This window comes from Dama dama, chromosome 19 (genome assembly GCF_033118175.1).
Source record: "Dama dama isolate Ldn47 chromosome 19, ASM3311817v1, whole genome shotgun sequence".
Taxonomy (NCBI): Eukaryota; Metazoa; Chordata; class Mammalia; order Artiodactyla; family Cervidae; genus Dama; species Dama dama.
Genome location: NC_083699.1, coordinates 38,113,807 through 38,137,064, shown reverse-complemented (window position 1 = coordinate 38,137,064; position 23,258 = coordinate 38,113,807).

The following is a 23,258-nucleotide window of genomic DNA, read 5'->3' as shown; positions in this document are numbered from 1 at the left end:
TATAGGCCTCCACACTGGGTCAGCCAGAGGTCTCCTGCTGCCTTCCGGACTGAAGGAGAAAAACTCGGGACTCCCTCTAATTCTAGAAATTCAAAAGGACAGTATCACTACAGAGCATTCCCTCACTTAATTCCTGCACTCAAGCATTCTTTTTCTTCCAAACCTCAACAAGCAATTTTGAGCAAATATCATATAATAAATCCTATGTAAGGTGTTGGGGGTATAGAAAGAAACGGATGGATCAACAGAAAAGTGACATATAAACCAGTAATTGCAGTATAGCTCGGTAGGTAACAGAATGAAATGGAAACAAAGTACATGGAAGCCCAGGGTAAATTTGGCACAAACTCAGTTAAACTAAGATTAAAAAGGAAAACAGCTGGCCAGTATAACCATTTGTGAAAATAATTCTCCAAGAGCTATCATTTACACTGTATAAAAATGGGTAAAATATATATAAGAACATCATCTCAACCCCATTAGAAAATGAGAACAGACCAAAATAGGTAATTAACACAATAACAACAAAAGTAATAAACAGGAGTTTTAAAAGATCCTTTACTTTAATGGTCTTCAAAGACACAAAAATCAAAGCAATAAAAACAAAAATGAATAAAATCCAATTCACAGAAGTCTACATAAAAATTGAAATTTCACTTAATCCAGTAGCAACATAAATGAATGCAAACCTCTAGGAACACAGTCAGCAATATGACACAAGTCAAAATAATAATTATATTTTAAGGGACTTCTCTTGGTGAGCTTCCCTGGTGGCTCAGAGGTTAAAGCGTCTGCCCGCAATGCGGGAGACCTGGGTTCGATCCCTGGGTCGGAAAGATCCCCTGGAGAAGGAAATGGCAATCCACTCCAGTATTCTTGGCTGAAGAATCCCATGGATGGAGGAGCCTCCACGGGGTCGCAAAGAGTCATAGAGGACTGAGCGACTTCACTTTTCTGGTGGTCCAGTGGTTAAGAATCTATGCTTCCAGGAAAGAGGGTTTGGGTTCGATCCCTGATCAGGGAACTAAGATTCCACATGCTGTGTGGTGTGCCCTGCCCCCAAATATCATATTTTTAAAGCCAAGATTCTCAATGCCACAGAATTTATCCTAAGAAAATAATTGTAATGAAGGAAAAAAGCTGTTACACATAAAGATGTTTGCCACTCTTACTTCTATTATTATTACATATTACTGTCACTGTTATTTACATTAGGGATAAACTGGATATAACATACATACCTAATACAAGAGGAATGTTTTAGTAGAGTACAAAAAATAATTATAAAGGCTCTGTTATAACATGAGAAATGGTTTACTTCTTAATATAAAATTTAATAAAAGAAAAACACAACATTGTATATAATAATAAATATAACTCTAGCCTCCAGACCCAGCTAGGACTCCAGCATTAAAAACCCTCAACTGGGAGGGAGGACCAAGAGGGAAGGGATATATGAATACACACAGCTCACTTCATTGTACAGCAGAAACTAATGCAATATTGTAAAACAATTACACCCAATACAAATTTTTGAAAATTAAAAAAATAAATACAGAAATCACAATGGAAAAACCATCAGCTAAAACAGATTTCAAAATGGTTTAGGGAACATTCAGACAGATAATTTCATAGTCAGAGTTAATGCGCCCTTCTCTTTTATGTTTCTTTCTTCTTAGCCACCTCCCACTCTTGTCATCCCCTGCTTGATTTATTCCATTTTAAGATTCTTTTTACCTCTCCATCTCCCTCCCTTTGAGGGTAAAAACTATATCCTATATATCCTATATTTTTGTAACCACCTACCCCTTCACCAGCCGCCAACAAATTCAATAAAGTCATGATTATCTAATTTACTTAACAATGTACAAATATGTATGAGGGAGAATGCAGAGAAATGACAATCATTTTGTTAGGCTGGTAGAACTGAGCATTTAAAAATTTCTTTCTTTTGTGTTTTGTTTTACAATTTTTTTTTTTTTACAATGTTATTTTTGAGATAGAACCCCAATTACCTGGGCAAGGAGAAATCAGCCTCTAGACATTTATATCCCACATGAGCAGGCAAGCTTATCTGGAAAAATAAATTGATAAACAACCCAAGACATTTTTGGAAAAAAAAATTAAGGAATGGACCTATTTCTGTAGCAATGATAACTTCCTTTAAAGCTACAGTAATTATGGAACTGATAAAGAAGTCAACAGTCTGGGCTCTCTTGGTGTGACTGTGGTTGTATCTTCACTGGAATAGGTCCGACTTTCAGACACACACAGAGCACATATGTCCAAGTGTGCAGCAGTGCTGGACACCCATACACTTCACTGTGAGCCTTGATGACGTTGAAGGGCCCACACTTGGCAGGGTAGCATAGAACCCACCTTGGACAGGACTCAAGTTCACAGAGAAGCATCATTTATTTCCTTTTTCTTCTTGTCAGTAATTCTCCAAAACACTGCAGTTTCATGATACGGCTTTTAAAGGAATTAAACTTGAATAGCACAAAATTGTATAATTATGTTAAAATTCAATTGCAATTATTAACAGATCCAAGTCTGCTACATCATTATTAGGTAATAATGATGATGTTGATAATAATGATAGCTAACATCCATAGTCTGGTGACCAAGTGCCAAATACAGTGCCAAACAATTGGGAAGATAATTAGGTCTACCAGACCGACTGTTCATATGTGCCACTATTTAGCGTAAAAAAAATTCTAGGAGGAACTTCCCTGGTGGTCCAGTGACTAAGACTCCACATTCCCAGTGCACGGAGCATGGATTCAGTACCTGGTCAGGGAACCAGATCTCACGTATTGCAGTTAGGGGTTTGCATGATGCAACTGAAAGATTCCCGCATGCTGCAATGAAGACCTAGCACAGTCAAATAAATAAATAAAAATAAGTATTAAAAAAATTCTAGGAAATTCAGGTTAGCCACAATGTGGAGGCACATGAGTCACATTTAGCTCCCAGAATATGTATTGGATGCTTAGAGAGGTGCCTACATCCCCACAAGGCAACAGTGGGAAGGAGCTGAATTTCTGAGGTTTCATTTAGACAAGGCATGCACTTTCCAGCTCACCATACTCCCCATGGCTCCCTACTGAGCTGACATCAAGCCTTCTTCTTTCATTTCCATAGCTTGCCTGCTATGCATTTCAGTTTTCAGTCCCTCCATCTAGACATTATGACAGCAAGTCAGGCATCGGCCACTAAATGGTACAATGCCTATAGGCAGACAGAAAACTGAAAGAGACAGTAGCAATTTTATCACCTGATTGTTTTTCCAAACTCTTTAGAGCAGTGAAGTATTTCTTCTAACAAAGTCTTACACAAAGACCTGATCTCTAAACAGGAGCTGTTCTGGCCGAGAGTGGGGAAAACCCCAAGAAGTACCCAACGTGCTTGGCTCCTTCTCCTCTGTACCCCTGGGAGACCTCTTGACACTTTAGGAATGCTGGCTACAGTCCAGTCTCCTCATTGCAAAGCAGAGGTACAAATAAGCGAAGCTGCCTGGTACTCAGTCACACAGTTAGTTAGTGGTTGAGAACCCAGGTCTCTGTTAAATGCCTTGGTATTTGGCAGTTTCTTCTGTTCAAAAGTTGTTGAATTTGTAGACAGTCAATGAAGATTAAATAACTACTTCCCATCTGCTTCTTTTATCACGCCCTCTTATTACTCCATGCCACACACCAGTGCTTACCTTTATTAGCAAAGTTTTAAACTAAATAGTCAAGCATAGAATCATGAAAGCACACTGAAACACTAAAGGTGTTTTTTCATTCCACCCCCTCATCTTATAGACCAGGAAAATGAGGAATTGCTTGAAACCAATTCCCGCTCTTAAGTGTTCCAAGTTACCATCCTGTTCAACATATCCAGGACTGTTACAACTTGACTTGGTAAAAGCCAGAACTTTCTATTTTTAAACAGTTTCTCTATGAAAATCATAAAGTTAAGATATAAGTTAAAGTTGTGATTCCTTTCTCTTTGTGATTTTTCTTCCATCTTTGAAACGTACTCTCCCAGCTGGGCATGCAAATCTCTCTTTACTCCAGAAAGTTCATTTACAAACTTATGGGAAGATTGTTTCAGACTGAACTTTTCCAAGAGAATTCAAGTCCACGGTCTGTAGTCAAAGGGCTTTTATTTTTAAATTTCCAATTCAGCACATTGTAGGCCAGTAATTTGAAAATGCAATAAATTCAATTAATAGACAGGTGCCATATTGTAGGCCAGTAATTTCAAAACACAGTAAATTCAATTAATAGACAAGTGAAATTTTTAAAAGACTAACAAAACACAACTTTTTATAAGATGCCAAATCAAAAAAAAAAAAAAAACAACAAAAACAAAAAGATGCCAAATCAAGGGAAGACAAACATAAAATTACTCTCAAATTTCCATAACAGTTTCTAGATGCCTACTTTCTTTCCTATACTCACCCCATCATGAACCAGTAACAAATATTTCATGGACCAATTCTGGAGCTATTTTAAGAAGATCCAGGTAAAGCACCACCCTGGTGGTCGGTCTGGACACAGGGCATGTCAGTAACGCTGCTCATCCGAGCCAGGTCCTGCTCCCCACCTTTTAACCCCAGCCCGTCTGCCATTTTGAGGATGTGGTTGTGGTCCTCAAAGCTCTGGGTCATGGCCTCCGTACAGGTCCGGGAGAAAGACAAGTACACAAGCTTCTGATTGCCGCACCTGAGAACGGGCAGGATTCAGATCATGGCAGGCTTGCAAAATGGACTGTGTTGTGTTGTGCTAATTCGCTTCAGTCGTGTCCAACTCTTTGTGACCCTATGGACTGTAGCCCACCAGGCTCCTCTGTCCGTGGGATTTTCCAGGCAAGAATACTAGAGTGGGTTGCCATGCTCTCCTCCAGGAGATCTCCCCGACCCAGGGATCGAACCCGTGTCTCTGATGTCTCCTGCATTGGCAGGCAGGTTCTTTACCACTAGCGCCACTTGGGAATCCTGCAAAATAGTTTTAAGTATCATAATTTGGGGACTTCATCAAAAGTAACAAGAACTGTTAACACATATGAGTCATATCTGGGTGTAAGAAAGATAGTTTTGCCTGCAATGTGGAACATGGTTTAGAGGGAAACAAGATCATTTAGGAGGCTTCTGCAATTGTTTCGAATAGAGATGATATGACCTGAACTCAGTATCTATAGCAGTAGTACTTCAGGAGCGCTTTAGAGGACTTGGTTATTGATTGAATGTAGGTGGTGATGGGCAAGTAAAACTGAGCAGTATCCCATGGGGCCTTGGCGGGGCGGGGGGCTGGGGGAAGAATCCCTCGCCATATCCTCTGCTTTAGCTCCTCTCTGAGGTACCTAAATAACAGTAACTGACATACGTTTCCTGAGTTGTTTTACAGCTTCAAAAACCCCCACCAAAAGAAAGACAGTAACTATTTGATGACCATGAGCACAAACCCTCAAGCCTACAGGGACCTGAGGATTGATAATATTAACCCCTGTGACACCACCCTGTTACCCCACCATCAGCCGATCAGATACTTATGCACAAGCTGATCATAGAGCCCTCTCTCATCTTGCCTTTAAAAATGCTTTGGTAAAACCAGTTGGAGAGTTTTGAGTATTTTGAGCACTAGCTGCCCTGGACTTCTTTCTTGGTGCCCTGCAATAAACACTGCACTTTCCTTCACTACATCGTGGGGTCAGTAGATTGGCTTGACTGCACACAGGACAGTGGACCCACGTTTGGTTCAGTAAACACAGGGAGAGGTCAACAATGACACTCAGGCTTTGGCTTGAATGACATGATGGCTGGTGGTGCTATTCACCAAGATGAAGAGCCCAGAAGGAAGAGAATGTTGAAAACAATGAGTTTAGCTCCTGACCCCCTGTGTGAGAGCTTTCCTGACCTTCTGCTCTGGCTCATGGTGGTCACTAAACTGGAATGCCCTACTCTTATATTCTGTCATCAAATCCCAACCATCAAAAGGTTTTGGGATCATAAAAGAGCTTATTAAGACCATTGAAGCAACATGGGAAACATTTATTAAGTAATGTCAGATAAAGTAATAAAAATGCAAATTAAAACAACGTAAAGTTCTTCCCCTATTAAACTGGCAAAAAAAAAATCTTTTTTAATTAAAATGCCCAAAGCTGCCAAGGATGTGGGTAAACTGGCACCCTCACACTTTGCTGGTGGCAGTGTAAATCGGTACAAATCTCTTAAAAGAAATTTGGCAAAATGTATTAAGAACCATAAAAGAGTTTGTATCCTGTGACCCTGTAATTCCACTTCTGGAAATTTATTCTAAGGAAATAACTCAAAATGTGGGCGAAAGTACTTCATACCCAGAAATGTTTATCATAGAAGAAACTGAAAACAACCAAAGTGTCTAATAATAGGAGATTAGTTAAATAAGTTATGACAAATTTCTTTGGCCTCTTGTACATAATGAAGATGAATATAATGTAAAGTATATATATGTATAATATATCTGCTATTGTGCTGAGTCACTTCAGTCATGTCTGACTCTTTGTGACCTGATGAACTGTAGCCTGCCAGGCTTCTCTGTCCATGGAATTCTCCAGGCAAGAATACTGGAGTGGGTTGCCATGCCTTCCTCCAGGGGATCTTCCCAACTCAGGGATTGAAGCTGCATCTCCTGCATCTCTGGCATTACAGACAGATTCTTTACCGCTGAGTCACTGGGGAAGCCCATATCTGCTCTCCACCCAGTAAGTTCATTTGTGCTATTTTTTAGATTCCACATAAATGATATCATATAATATCTGTCTTTCTTTGTCTGACTTACTTCACTTAGTATAATAATCTCTAGGTCCATCCATGTTGCTGCAAATGGCATTATTTCTTTCTTTTTATGGATGAGTAATATTCCATTATACACACACACACACACACACACACACACACACACACACACACACACACATACACATTTTCTTTTTCCATTCAACTGTTTAGCATGTCTTGGCTACTGTAAATAATGCTTCTGTGAACATTGGGGTGCATGTATGTTTTCAAATTAGAGCTTTTGTCTTTCCCAGTGACAACTTTCTTGGAGTTGACCAAGTTACTTAAAGTTGACTTAAAGCAAGTTACATCAGTGCTCCATGCTTTGGCTCAAGCTGTTCCTCTGCCCAGATTGTCCTTCAACTTCTATCCTATTCAGATCTCTATACATCCAAAACTCTCATCTTTCTAAGTCCAGCTCAAATGCCATCATCTTCTCTATCACTCTCTCTCTCTGCCACTCACCCTCTTCCCCACCCCACCAATAAACCTTCAGTTCTGAATGCTCATGGTAGCTTGAGGCTGTGTTGTTTAGACTCACTGTCTTTGCCTGTCGAGCTCCAGTACATTCTTTAATGTTCAGTCCAGTGTCACCTCCTTTAAGAAGCCTACCCTGATGCTCCCAGATTGGACTGAGCATCCCATCAAGCTTCTGTCTTGTCTTGAAATCACGTGTGTGTCTATCTGTGAGGACCCCCATGGCAGGCACAGAATCACACTCACTTATGTGTCCCCAGAGTCAAACACAGAGTCTGCCACATACTAGGGAAACTTCCAGGAGCTTAACTGGGCTGGAGTAGTTGCCAGCTGGGACGCTGTCTTGGAGACATGTTCTCAGGGAGCAGTAACCCAGAGTAAAGGAGAAGGCATTTCCCCACCACACTGCACTGCTCTGGAGATCAGGACAGGCAGAACCCATGAGCCTGACACAGCCAAAGACTCAGTGTGCTTCTCTGGCTTCTCCTTGGCATCATGGGAGTTTGTCTCATCAGCTTTCATAAATGCAAGTAACAGAGTATAAGCTGAACAAGGCACCAGGTGAGGGTGGGGGAGACATGGACAAGGTCTAGTCCAGTTCCAAAGTCCCCCAGTGGTACCCGTGAACAAGTGCAGTGCACTGTCCCAGGGAGCAGAGAGGAGGTGGTGTCAGCTCTGCCTGGAGAAGCTGAGACAGGCTTTGTAGAAGGAGCCATCCTTGAACTGAGTCTTGGAGCCTGCAGAGGAATCCAGGTGAAGGTGGGAACTAGGATTGAGCCATCCAGGCAGAAGGACCAGCCTGGGAAAAAGCTCAAAGGTTGGAAGGTTGGAAGGTACTGTACTGGCAAGTCAGTGGATAACCACAGGCTTACCTAGCTGGTGTTTGAGACTCTGTGGAGGATGAGGGATGAGATGAGGTCAGGGGATAGTTTGGGGTCTGCCTGAAGGTGGGGGTAGGGGGGAGCTTGAGCATTCACCCAAAAGTGAGGCTTTTGTTTAATAAGCACTGGGGAGACTTGAATGTTTTTAAGCAGAGGAATAAAAACTGGCAGCCGTGTTTAGGGTGAACAAGAGGAACGAGGAGGTGGATTAGAAAGTATTGCTGTTGCTGGTAAGGGTGATGAGGACCAGGACAGGGCTGTGCTAGAGAAGGAGAGGAAGGAATGGCTTAAGAGATGTTGTGTTGTGGGGGTGGAATCACAAGGAGCCAAGCCCGCTCAGCATCCTGAATCCTTCCAATTCCTTTCCACACACCTACCCCCTCAGCCCCTGGCTCCCAGCTCCCCAGCATCCTTCTTCCCTCCTTGGCTGTTACATTCTAAGGCAAGGAGATTCCAAATGCTGACTACATCTTCCTTGGCCCATGTCAGCTTTTGGCAAATAAGCTGGTGTCGCGTTCCCCAGAAAGCTTTTCTCGAACTTCATAAAGTTAGCAAAGAGGAGAAGTGTTAACAGTATGATCTGTTGAGTCTCAATTTCTAATCCCAGCCCTAACACTAACCCAGCTTTTCACTCCCTGAAGTTCTGCCAAAATGAAAAGAGAAGGTCTGTGCCAGACACGAGTGATTTCAGCTGAACAAGCACTTGGAGGGTCACAGAGCACTGCTGTGCTCACAAAATGCTCTTGCTTCAGAATGGGCTTTGGGCGGCCGGTGGTGGTTCATCTGGGCAACATGGTCAAAAGGAGCATGGAAAGTATTTTTGTTTGGTAAATAAATATTCCAATGTTGATGCTGAATTAAACCAAAAGCTTCAAGGAGACAGGTGCCTTTCCTTTATTTAAGAAAAAAAAATTGTGGCGAGAAAGAGAAGGCATGATTCTGGATGGCCTTCTTCTAGTTAGAGACAAAAACAATTTTGCCCCAACAGCTGGAGAACAGTCAAGGTTTGGGAGACAAACATTGCACATTCTTGTATGTCTAATCCTTTGAAAACCCTGTTGCATTTAATTCCCACAATCATCCAATATGGCTGAAGATATCATGCCCATTTCACAGATGAGGCAGCTGAGGTTTAGAATGATGAAGTCATGTGCCCAAGAGAATATATAATCAAATGTCATTATAATGAAGTACAGGCTGTACAGAAACATGGGAAACATGAGGTAAAAATGGTGTCAATTCCCTTACATTTGCATAGGGCTCAGAGTTTGCAAAGCACACTCACATATGTTATTCTCACATCATACTCAGAAAGGCCCTAGGAGGAGGACAGTAATATTCCCATTGTAGAGAAGGGGGAACTGAGAGTCGGGGAGAAGAAGGGGTTTGACAGCTAGAAACTGGGACTTGAACACAGAACTGAGTTCAGACTTCACTCTTTTTCTGTAGAGGATGGTTGTAAAAAAGACAGGGGGTTTGCTAAGACAGAGAAGGGCTTTCCTGGGAGAGAAAGGACCAGGAGAAAAGCCCCCAAGGAGAATTTAGGGTGTATCGTAGAAGCACAAGCTGGAATCAAGATTGCTGGGAGAAATATCAATAACCTCAGATATGCAGATGACACCACCCTTATGGCAAAAAACAAAAAAGAACTAAAGAGCCTCTTGATGAAAATGAAAGAGGAGAGTGAAAAAGTTGGCTTAAAACTCAACATTCATGTCCTGGCTATTATAAACAGTGCTGCGATGAACATTGGGGTGCACGTGTCTCTTTCAGATCTGGTTTCCTCAGTGTGTATGCCCAGAAGTGGGATTGCTGGGTCATATGGCAGTTCTATGTCCAGTTTTTTAAGAAATCTCCACACTGTTTTCCATAGCGGCTGTACTAGTTTGCATTCCCACCAACAGTGTAAGAGGGTTCCCTTTTCTCCACACCCTCTCCAGCATTTATTGCTTGTAGACTTTTGGATAGCAGCCATCCTGACTGGCGTGTAATGGTACCTCATTGTGGTTTTGATTTGCATTTCTCTAATAATGAGTGATGTTGAGCATCTTTTCATGTGTTTGTTAGCCATCTGTATGTCTTCCTTGGAGAAATGTCTGTTTAGTTCTTTGGCCCATTTTTTGATTGGGTCATTTATTTTTCTGGAATTGAGCTGCAGGAGTTGCTTGTATATTTTTGAGATTAGTCCTTTGTCTGTTTCTTCATTTGCTATTATTTTCTCCCAATCTGAGGGCTGTCTTTTCACCTTACTTATAGTTTCCTTTGTAGTGCAAAAGCTTTTAAGTTTCATTAGGTCCCATTTGTTTAGTTTTGCTTTTATTTCCAATATTCTGGGAGGTGGGTCATAGAGGATCTTGCTGTGATTTATGTCGGAGAGTGTTTTGCCTATGTTCTCCTCTAGGAGTTTTATAGTTTCTGGTCTTACATTTAGATCTTTAATCCATTTTGAGTTTATTTTTGATGCCCATCAGCAGATGAATGGATAAGGAAGCTGTGGTACATATACACCATGGAATATTACTCAGCCATTAAAAAGAATTCATTTGAACCAGTCCTAATGAGATGGATGAAGCTGGAGCCCCTTATACAGAGTGAAGTAAGCCAGAAAGATAAAGAACATTACAGCATACTGACACATGTATATGGAATTTAGAAAGGTGATAACGATAACCCTATGTGCAGAACAGAAAAAGAGACACAGAAATACAGAACAGACTTTTGAACTTTGTGGGAGAATGTGAGGGTGGGATATTTCAAAAGAACAGCATGTATACTATCTATGGTGAAACAGATCACCAGCCCAGGTGGGATGCACGAGACAAGTGCTCCGGCCTGGTGCACTGGGAAGACCCAGAGGAATCGGGTGGAGAGGGAGGTGGGAGGGGGGATCGGGATTGGGAATACATGTAAATCCATGGCTGATTCATATCAATGTATGACAAAACCCACTGGAAAAAAAAAATAATAATAATAAAAATTAAAAAAAAAAAAAAAAAAAAAAACTCAACATTCAAAAAACTAAGAAGATCATGGCATCTAGTCCCATCACTTCATGGCAAATAGATGGGAAAGCAATGGAAACAGTGAGAGACTTTATTTTCTTGGGCTCCAAAATCACTGCAGATGGTGACTGCAGCCATGAAATTAAAAGATGCTTGCTCCTTGGAAGAGAAGCTACGACCAACCTAGATAGAGTATTAAAAAGCAGAGATGTTACTTTGCCAACAAAAGTCCATCTAGTCAAAGCTATGGTTTTTCCATTAGTCTTGTATGGATGTGAGAGCTGGACTATAAAGAAAGCTGAGTGCTGAAGAACTGATGGTTTTGAACTGTGGTGTTGGAGAAGACTCTTGAGAGTCCCTTGGACTGTAAGGAGATCAAACCAGTAAATCCTAAATGAAATTAGTCCTGAATATTCTTTGGAAGGACTCATGCTGAAGTTGAGGCTCCAATACTTTGGCCACTTGATGCAAAGAACTGACTCACTGGAAAAGACCCTGATGCTGGACAAGATTGAAGGCAGGAGAAGGGGACGACAGAGGACGAGATGGTTGGATGGTATCACTGACTCAATGGATGTGAGTTTGAGCAAACTCTGGGAGTTGGTGATGGACAGGGAAACCTGGTGCGCTACAGTCCACGAGGTCGCAAAGAGTCGGACACGACTGAGTGACTGAACTGAACTGATGGAAAGTCTAAAATCCATGGGGCCGAGTTACACAGTCAGGGGCATTGTGGTCATGTGTCAAACCTGGAGCCACATGGCCAGGATTTGAACCCAGATTCTGCCATTTAGCCCCCTCTCCATGTCTCCATTTCCTCACCTTTAAGTGAGGTGACACTAGTGATAGGAACTGTGTCACCCTCAAAGAGAATGCTGTGAAAGTGAACATGGGAGAAGCACTGAGAAGAGGACCTGAGGCATATATAATCACAAGGAAGTTTTGCTATTCTGTTCTGGTTATGATTACTGCTACTACTACCTCTGCCATCAAAGTCCTGGGGAAAAGGCTGGGCTGAAGAGGGAGGGCTTAGGAGCTCAGTGTGCAAAGTTTGAACCTTGTTTTTTCATGCTGCTACAAAAAAGTACCAAGGACTGAGTGGCTTATAAACAACAGAAGTTTATTTCTCCCCATTCCAGATGCTGGAAGTCTGAGACTGGCATGCCCGTGGGGTCAGCTTCAGCTGAGAGCCCTCTTCTGGGTTGTAGACTGCTGACCTCTTGTTGTGTCTTCACACGACAGAAATAGGGCGAGAGAGTTTTCTGGGGTCTCTTTTATAAAGGCACTAATCCCTTTCCTGAGTGCTCCGCCCTCATGACCCAATCACTTCCCAAAGGCCCTACCCTAATAATATCACATTGGGGGTTAGAGTTTCCACACATGGATTTGAGGTTTAGGAAAAGTCATCCCTTTGCAGACCTGAAGGAGCAAAAGCAATTGGAGGCCCATTGTGGTTAAAACAGGATAAAATTGTTATTTTATGAAAATGAGTCTGGCAGGAGCGTGCGGACCTCCCTAACACTTCTTCCTGCCTGGACTTGGACTCCCTGAGGTATACCCTAGCAGCTAGTACCTCGTCCATCACCACACTCACCCTCAGGCACTGTGATTGCCTGACAATCGCAACCGGACCATGCTTGTCTTACTCACTGGTACATCTTGTGTCCAATACATTACCTGGCACTTAAATATTCTTTTGTTGAATGAATAACAGATGGATATGGGATGATAATCTGAAGAGGAAAGCGTCTATAGAGAGACCAGCCAAGGAGCAGATGCAAGAGTCAGATGCAAGATGCTGACTTGGGATGGAGGCAGAGAGAGTAAAAAGAAGTAAGAAATGCAAGAGGAATGGGGGAGAAAGGACTGATAGGATTTTGTGAATGAGATTATGGGAGTTCCGGGGAAAGGAAGGGTCAGTGTTGACTCCATTCCAGGGTTCCTGGTCACTGGCAATGGCCCTTTTAAAATGGGAAGAAAGAGGAAAGATTAGCTTGTAAGAGAAGACTTAGCAGTGACTTTGCACTTGCTGAACTTCATAAAAGGTTTTTGTGGGTTTTTTTGAACTTCATAAAAGTTGCAGGTGAGGAAAATGAAGTAATAAGGGGCGCTATGGGGTGAAAAGTACCGGCTAGAGTTGGGGATTTGGGAAGAACCAGTTTGGTGACCTTCAGTGAGTGTCTCTTTTCCCTGGGAAAGGAGTGAGCACCAGGAGGAAGGTGGGACTGACAGTTGGGTGTGCTTAGAGCAGAGAGGAAGCAGGTAGATGGCAATAACCCCCTTGGATGGAAGTGTTCCCAGCTTTGCCTCAGGCAGCCCCATCCACTTCTGGGGCTGGCTTTACAGGCCACCCTTGCCCCTACCTGGCCTTCCCTGGTGGCTCAGCGACAAAGAATCTGCCTGAAATGCAGGATCTGCAGGAGATACGGGTTCGATCCCTGGGTCAGGAAGATCCCCTGGAGGAGGACATGGCAACCCACTCCAGTGTTCTTGCCTGGAGAACCCCACAGACAGAGGAGCCTGGTGGGCCACAGTCCTTAGGGTCAGACAGAGCCGGATATGACTGAAGAGACTCAGCACACACACACACACGCACTTGGCGCTCCCCAAACTTGGACCTTCACCCTACCGCCTCACGATGCCCATCCTTGCTCTTCCCTTTCATTGGGTGGTCACCCCCCCTTTCCCCTGCTTCACAAAGAAAAACAAAAAGTACAAGCAAGAAGAAGGCACATTCATCAGGTGTCCTAAAAGAAGACAACTCTTAGCTCTTGGGACTGCTTGCTCTCCTCTTCCTTTCTTCCTCAATCCACGCTCCACCCGAGACCTGCCAGTGAAAGAACGACATCCGAAAGGAAAACTATTTTGTATCAGAAAGCCAATTTAATGTAAAGTGAATTTAGGGAAAAAGAAGACCAAGCCATTTCATGTTTGTTTTCTTGAAACATTCTATTACAGTCATGGCTACTATGAACCCACAACTTCTGGGTACCTCATTTCTACAAGAAAACTATAACCGCTGGGGCTCCAGAGAGTGCAAGCACAGGGCCATTTCTGCATGTTTTTCTGCCTCCCCCTGGTAGGTAGAAAATCAGGGAAAGGAAAATAAAGTGGGACTTCCCTGGTAATCCAATGGTTAAGACTTTGCCTTCACATGCTGGAGACTCGGGTTTGATCTCTGGTTGGGGAGCTAAAATCCCACATGCCTCACAGTCCAGACACCCAAACATAAAAAACAACAGAAGCAATATTGTAACAAATTGAATAAAGACTTTTAAAGAAAAAAAAAAAGCTAATGCTTGCCTTCACTATGCGACAATGGGGAAAATTTACTTTGGAGTCAAATAATCTTTTTTTAATTGAAGTATAGTTGATTTACAATATTGTGTTAGTTTCAAGTATACAGCAAAATGATTCAGTTATATATTTTTTCAGATTATTTTCCATCATAGTCTATTATAAAGTATACATTATAGTTTCTTGTGCTATACAGTATATCCTCATTGCTTATCTATTGTATATATAGTAGTTTGTATCTATTAATCCCATACTACTCATTTATCCCTCCACTCCCTCCCTTTTCCCTTTGGTAATCATAAGTTTCTTTTCTATGTCTGTGAGTCTGTTTCTGTTTTGTGTATAGATTCACTGGTATTATTTTTTGGATTCCACATATGAGTGATGTCATTTGATACTTGTCTTTCTCTGACTTCACTTAGTATGATAATCTCTAGGTCCATCCATGTTGCTGCAAGTGATAATATTTCATTCTTTTTTTAATGACTGAGTAATATGCCACTGTGTGTGTGCCACACAATAGGTGGCACAGTTGGTAAAGAATCCACCTGCCAATGCAGGAGATGCAAGAGAAGCAGGTTCGATCCCTGGGTGGTTGGAAAGATCCCCTGGAGAAGGAAATGGCAACCCACTCCAGTATTTTTTCCAGAAAATCCCATGGACAGAGGACCCTGGCAGGCTACAGTCCATAGGGTCACAAAGAGTCGGACACAACTGAGCAAGCACACACATGTAAGCATACATACACATATATACACACATATACACAGCATACTTCTTAAGCCAAGCATCTGTTGATAAGCAGTTGGGTTGCTTCCATGTTTGGGCTATTGTAAGTAGTGCTGCTGTCAACATGGGTGTGCCTGTATCTTTTTGGGTTTTTTGGATATATACCCAGGATCATATGGTAACTCTATTTTTAGTTTTCTAAGGAACCTGCATACTGTTCTCCATAGGGGCTGCACCAATTTACATTCCCGCCAATAATGTAGAAGGGTTCCCTTTTCTCCACACCCTTTCCAGCATTTATTATTTGTAGACTTTTTGATGATGGCCATTCTGACTGGTGTGAGGTGACACCTCATTGTGGTTTTAATTTATATTTCTCTAATAATTAGCCATGTTGAACATCTTTTCATGTGCCTGTTGGCTACCTGTATGTCTTCTTTGGAAAAAGTCTATTTAAGTCTTCAGCACATTTTTTGATTGGGTTGTTTGGATTTGTTTTTGTTTTTGTGGGTTTTTTTTCAAATTTCTATTTTTTAAAATTTTTATTGAGTTGCATGAGCTGCTCATATTTTGAATATTAACCCCGCATTGTCTGCATTGTCTGCAAAGATTTTCTCCCAATCTGTAGGTCATCTTTTCAACTTATTGATGATTTCTTTGCTGTGCAAAAGCTTTTGAGTAGGTCCTATTTGTTTATTTTTGCTTTTATTTTTTTTGCCTTGAAAGACCCATCTAAGAAAATATTGCTAATATTTACGTCAGGGAATGTTTTGCCTACATTCTCTTCTATGCTGTCACGTCTTATATTTTGGTCTTTAAACCATTTTGAGTTTATTTTTGTAGATGGTGTGAGGGTGTGTCCTAATTTCATTGATTAACACACAACTATCCAGCTTTCCCAACATCACTTGCTGAAGAGACTGTTTTTTCAGTCATTCTATATTCACGCCTCCTTTGCTGTAGACAATTGACCTAAGGTGTGTGAGTTTGGAGTCATATAATCTTGGGTGTGCTCTGCAACTACTGGGCTGACTCATCATCACCTCTCAGAGCCAGTCTCCTCATTGCTCAAGCACAGCTGACAATGACTCTTACCTCCCGAGATGACATGAGGAGGCAGCAAAGTCAAGTTCTTCGCACAATGCAGGTGTGCCCTGAAGAGCTACTTCTGATGGCCTTCCGTGTTTCTCCCAGGAGCCTCCCAGCCTCTGCTCCCTGCAGACCTCTAGGGGAGCCACAGAGGAGGGATGAGTTAGAGGTCCACTCCCAAGGGAGCTTTTCATCTAGTCATTTCCAAGAATTTTCACTTTATTACACGTTTTTCTCAGGCTTCAGTCTGACTTGACTAAAATGTAAAGAAACCTCACGTATTTGGGTGGCCAGAGCAGCATGCCTGCTTTCCTAGGCTTATCACATTCTGTCAGCCAAAGCTGAACACCATCTTCAAACAAAATGTCTATTTCTGGCCAAACGAAGGCCCCAGAAAGACTGAACCATCTACCTCATCCATGGTGCACTTGCTTGGAAAAGATCCAAGCGTGTTGGAGTCCTGGCCAGCCCAAAGCACCCCAGCCACTTTCAGAGAAAGCAGGCGGAAGTGAGGGCTCTGATTTTCATGTGAAATCCCCATTTGGCCTCGGAAACGTTAAAAATAAACTTTCACCTGCATCTGATTTTCCTCTTTGTTACTGCAACCATTGTCCGTCTGAACAAAGAGGTAGCAAGAGCCTCTTTGAGCAGTTCACAGAGTTCAAGCCAGAGCCCAAATTGTAGGGGACACAGATGTTAATGAACAAGAGGACCAAGCAAGAGCGCTACTGAGAATGGAAAAACCTCCCCGGGGTTGTCAGGCCCCACGCTGCTCTGCCAGCCGCTGGCCTGGCTCTCAGGAGAAAGACCTGGGAGCTGCCTGTGCCTTGCCCCCTCTGCAACTTGATGGTAGAGCAAGATCTTTGGTGAGTCATACATGATTTCTTCCCACTCGCTTGCATTTTGGAGGCACCCATCAGATTTGGGGGGTGGGTGTGCTGGTTAAAATAAGATACAAAATCACAAATTATGACTGCAGCATTTATCGGTTCCCTTGGAAGCAATATGTTTTTATAGAGAGAGCCTGGGCTCAGGAACAGGATAAACCTGGGTTCAACTTCTTTCATTTTCAGTTTGTGACCTTAGGCAAATTAGTTGACTTCTCTGACCTTCATTTTACTTCTCTGTAAAATGGGTGTTTAAAATGCTCTATTAGTTAAAGCAATGCTAGTGGCTGTGATAAACACACACACACACACAGTTAGAGTTCATTGTCTCTAACATTAAACTGATTTCTGATGCTCATAAAGTCCACAACAGGTTTTCCTGGTCTCTGGGCTGCTCTTCTCCAAAAGAGGAGATAGGTGCCTGCATCCTTTCCTTATCTGTCTTCACTGTTTTCTAAGCATGACTTTCAAGGTCACCAGCCTTGTAGATGTCCATCCAAAGGTAGGTGGGAGACAATGTAGGACTAAGGCCAGTGGAAGGTTTTCTGCTGGGCCCATCCCATCCACTTGTACACACATCCACACACCGCATCCCACCCATTTGCAGGCTAGCATCTATCTATCACTGCAATGAATTGCAAAGAACACTCAGAAATCAGGTCCAGCTGCGTGCCCAGGAAGATGAGGAAACAGGTTTGGTAAACATCTAGCTAGACTTTGCCACATACACCAACTTTTCAAGGAGATAAAAAGACTAAAATGAGATGATGATTATGAAACTGTGTGGCTCTCAACAAACATTAATTCCTTTCTTCTTTCTCTTCCCACATGGCCAAATTTTGCTGGAAGCAATGAGAGAAAGCTTCATTTGTAATGACATACAAACAGGAGCAGTTGCTGCCAACAAGCTCCTCCCCGACCCCCACAGCCCTTGCCTTTGACATTTTCCCTATTGACAAAGCGGGGACGCCGGAGTCTTGTTCTTGCTCCTTCCTCTCATGCTCTGTCCTTACAACCTCACCAGGTACCTCGCTCCTTCTACAAAATAGGAAGATTCAGCTATTAAACCCTAAAGTCAGAAAACCATCATGTTAGGAACAGTTGAAGCGACGATGCTTGGTGGCATTGTGTGTCTCCTAAATTCTATTCTTAACCCCTATAGTTGGGTCACCCAGGCTCTCACTGCTGTGGTTTCCAGTGTCCTTTATTGTGTTACATCTGGCTGCTTCATAAATTTACCTGCCTGGCTCCAGGAAACATTTGGATTCGACAGCCCTCCTGAGGCTTCCCAGGTTTCTAGGCTGGGCTTTGTCCCTTAGGCCCACCCCTCCGATCCTGGATGCCTTCACACAGTCAGCCATTCAGACCTCAGGGCTTTTGCTGTACCCTGGGTCACACCTCGAGTCTGCTTTCTCTTATTTCTGCTATACAGTTTGAGATAGCCTTTTCACGACATCCCCAAGTACTGCCTCGTCCTCACCCCAATATTAGTTTCAGTACTCACTTGCTTGTACATCTGGGAGAAAGGGTTAGCAAGAAACACCTTATCAAAAGTTGTGGTTTAAAAAAAAAGTTGTGGTTTCACAGTAAATGAGTAAATGTGGTTTCACCAGTTTTGGAGGTTGGTCTTTATATAGTGTTGCGAGTTAGCATTGACAGTATTTCTAAGAGAAAAATATGCCCCAAATTCCAAACAACTAAATTCTGAATGAATTCGATGACCCAGTTCTTTCTTAAGTTGAGAATTGCATTGATCAAAGTCCTGATAGGCAGGACAGCTCACGGACTTTGCATACATACAAACCTGAATTTAAATCCTGGCTCTACCACCTAGTAATGTGTGACTTTGGAAAAATTACCTAAACTCTTCAAAATATGTTTCTTTATCTGTAAAATGAGAAGATAATCTTGTTTATAGGGTTTGTGTAAAGATTTAGTGCAAGAATGTTCATACAGCTCCTATCATAGTGGCTAGTACATAGTAAATAACAATTATTATAGTTGTCATAAGGAAGAATTAAGATCATCTATGATATTTGTTAAACTTTAAAAGGAACTTTTTTACATAAAATTTTAATGTCTAATTAACATATTTTAATTACAGAAACCTGGAAAAAAGGGAAAACTTAAAAGGAGAAAGTAGAAACCAACCAAAATCTCACTGTTCAATGAAAACCACTTTTAATGTGCTGGTGGTTTTCCTCTTGATATTTTACTATATACTTGCATACTTTACACAACTGGAATTAAGCTAGGTATAACATTATTTTACATACAATATTTTCTTTTTTTGCCACACTGTGCAGATATGGGATCTTAATTTGCCAAAAAGGGATCAAACCCGGGACTCCCTGCATTAGAAGCAGAGTCTTAACCGCTGGGCCACCAGGGAAGTCCAACATTTTTCACTTGAAACATAATAAGTTTTTTCCAGTAAAATTATTTATAAATTCTAGCTTTTAAGAATTTAAAATTTAAGGGAACTTTAAAACTATTCAGCAATTAAGTTATCCTTTCCTTTAATGCTGAACATTTAGCTTATTTCCATTTTTTCACTCATGAGCAACAGTTTCATATAAAATCCTGGAAATTTAATTGTTATCTGTAATTGTATTTATTTACCTAAAATAGTTTCCTAGAAGCATTGCCAAGTCAAAGGGTGTGCACATTTTTAGTCCTCTTGCAACCATTAGCTGAACAGCCCTTCAGAAATAGTCTAACAGCTTATACTCTGGGGTGTTTTAAAGTCTATGCTCTTGCCTTCCTGCTGACTTCTGCGAGGACTCCAGGAGCTGACTCTTGCCAGGGAACAGCTGCTTTGGACCGTGCACAGTGTTTGGCCCAATCGACACTTCAGTTTTCCTAACAGTGCCCCGAATTCCTTTCGGGGAATCGTCTCTGCCCCTTGTGCAGTTTGGTGGGACATTAGAGTTGGAAGTATCCCCTGGGCAGGAGAATGGATGCTGGTGAGGAAGCCAGCTTGGATGAGATTGCCGGGACCCTTTCCCATGCTAGATGCTAGGCTCGTCCTGCCATCTAGTGGTGGAGAAAGGGAGCTGGCAGCAGGAACCAGATCTCCGGCGGAGGGTGGGGAGAGCCAGATGAATCTGCTCTCCAGGAGGCCACGAGTGCATGGCAGGTTAGGGCGTGACCCAGAGTACCCCATAGGTACCTCAGAACTCAGAGTGCTATATGAAGAAGGTGAGTGTTAGTCACTCAGTCATGTCCAACTCTGCAGCCCCACGGACTGCAGCCCGCCAGCCTCCTCTGTCCATGAAATTCTCCAGATAAGAATGCTGGAGTAGGTTGCCATTCCCTTCTCCAAGGGATCTTCCAGACCCAGGGATCAAACCTGGATCTCCCACATTGCAGGCAGATTCTTTATCATCTGAGCCAGCCACCAGGGAAGCCCAAAGGGGGTGAGGACAGGGATTTTTCTCAATACTAATTATTGAGCACTGACTATCTGCCAAAGACTGTCCAAAGTGCTTTTTCCACTTTTAATCTTGTAGCCGGAGCCCAGCAGAACCTGTGAGGATGGGGAAACTGAAGCCAAATCCACACAGCTTGTCAGTGGCACAGACAGGAGTCAAACCCAGCATTGTGTGACTTTATAGCCAACGTTTCTAGGAACATTTATAGAATCACAGAGAGATACTGCCAGCACCCCTTCTGTTCCTGCACCTCCACCCTCACCCCTACCCACCCCATTCCCTGGACCACAGACGGTGGTTGCATTTCCTGTGGTGCATAGCTCATTTCTACCTGCTGTGCCTCTTGTGGGTCCCCAAATCTCTCCTCTGAGAAACTTGGAAGGGAAGCTTTTCTCTCCGTAGGCTTGGAGATCGTAGGGGGCAAAGGGCAGGGGTGGTGGTAGAGTCCCTCATCTGTTGTCCAGAAATGTCAAAATGTTTTAGACCAACGTTAACAGCTCTTTCCCTTTATTGATTGTGTGATATGGAGATGCAAACAAGATCTCTAAAAGGCAGACTCGTTTCAGATCAGCCACTGTAAAGTTTGCTTCTAAATCCACAAAGGGGGACTTCCCTGGTGGTCCAGTGTCTAAAACTCCACACTCCCAATGCAGGGGACCCAGGTTCTATCACTGGTCAGGAAACTAAATCCCACATGCTGCAAAAAAGATCAAAGATCCTATGTACTGCAACTAATATTTGGTACAGTCAAATAAACAAATATTTTAAACCCAGAATGGGTTTCGTGGGCTTTCCAGGAACAAGAGTGGGACTGGCCTAGAGTTACCCTAGCCTTGTCCCAAAGGTTGGAAGAACCAACCTGCCACCCCAGTGAACACACAGGGAGCCCAGGGGACCCACGGGCCTACAGACACTTCCACTTAGGGGATACTGAGGTTTATTTAGGAAGCAGTGGCCATTCTTCCTGCCTGGCCCACCAGATGAATAATAAGCCACCTATTTTTAGTTTAAGGCTTTGTTTTTCTTTTCCTGTTTTAGAAATTTATCCAGACCCGTTTCTCAGGGTTGATAGCTTAGGCCAAATCGAGTTGATCACTTGGGGAATAAGGAGAGTGCCCTTCAGAAAGGAGCATGGTCCTCAAGTTGACTGATTTCCCCTTAAGAATCAAAATTTGTCTGCAATAACCTCCATCATTCACCCAACAAACACCACTGGATGCATTAAGAGACAGAAAGGCTGACGTTTGGCATTGCTGAGCGTCCTCTTCTGAGCCAGGTCCCGGCCACTGCATCCTGTCACACAGGCACCGCCACCCTTGTCCTCGCTCAGCCCCATCTGCTACCTGCCCCAGAGCAGTAGGGGTCAACCCCGCTCTCCTGGACGTGGACAACCTCTTGCGCTTTAAGTATCAGTTGCTGGTTCTCACCACTCTCCAAACCATGCACCTATTTATTTCCCTTTTCTTGTAACGGTATGATCAGTTAACTTTATTCACACATTTAGTCAGTCAACATTTATTGATCGCCTACCATGTGCCAGGTGCTGGGGTAAAAAGGGGTCCAAGTCTCTCACAGCCAAGAGGAAGGCTAGTAAACAAGACAATTACAATATGGGATAGAAAAATGCTAAGCCAGAAACAAAAAAAGACACCATGGGGGCACTTCCATCACCTTCTTTTTCCACTTTACTACCTTTGGCCAGACATTGTCTCAAGCTCCTGGACTGTACCCACTGCAGAGGCTCTGGGCCTCACTTGTCGCTAAGGAGTGACATAGCCCCCTCTCTTGCCCTCACATGACACAATCCCAACCACAAACTGAAAAGGGGCCATGGCAGCCTTTGGAGAGTGGGCCACTCCAGCAAGAAAACAGGAGGGGAGCAAGGCCTACAGATGTACCATTGGTGCTGGTGCTGAAAAGAAAGCCGGGGGATGGATAAATGAGGGGCAGGTGAATGAAAAGACGAGTAACTGAGTAATGATTCAACAGCTGATTTAATGACAATCAGAGATGACCTTCCAACCTTGAAGCAAAACTGAATTTCCAACACTGGTTCACTGAACACCAAGTTCCCCAGAAAACCCTCTACAAAGATTTTTAAGAAAATTAAAATCACTTAAAACCTCACGAAGAATGTGACAACGCGCTTGAAAAAACTGGAGCTGTCTAAGGGAGTTCCAGGTGTGACAGTCACACATATGTGACCAGTTCAAGGTCACATATGAAGGAGAAAGCTGAGGGTCCCCCCCATCCCCACTGATTTGTGAGAAGGAAGGAGCTCCAAGTTGCTCAGGCCAGAGACTTCCAAGGCAACGTGGCTGTTGGAAAGAGAGAACTACAAAGGGTGATAGGCTGGGGGCTTCTCACTTAACCTGACAGGTGTACTATGTTTATTAGCAGCTGGAACGTTACATGTGGGTCACATTACTGTGTCAATCAGCTCTGCAGTGTCCTACTGCCCACCCACCCCCCGCCCCCACCCCGCTCCCAACCCAGGGAAGCCTTCAGGGTATAACAACTGTACTCTAAGCTATCTGTTCCATAAACATAGTTTTAGTGCTATAAAGAAGACCAGGAACTGGGAGGAATAACACTGTGTTCTCAGAGGTCTGTGTGAACAGTTTATAAGTTCTTCAAGGCTGCCTGGTTCTCTGAGA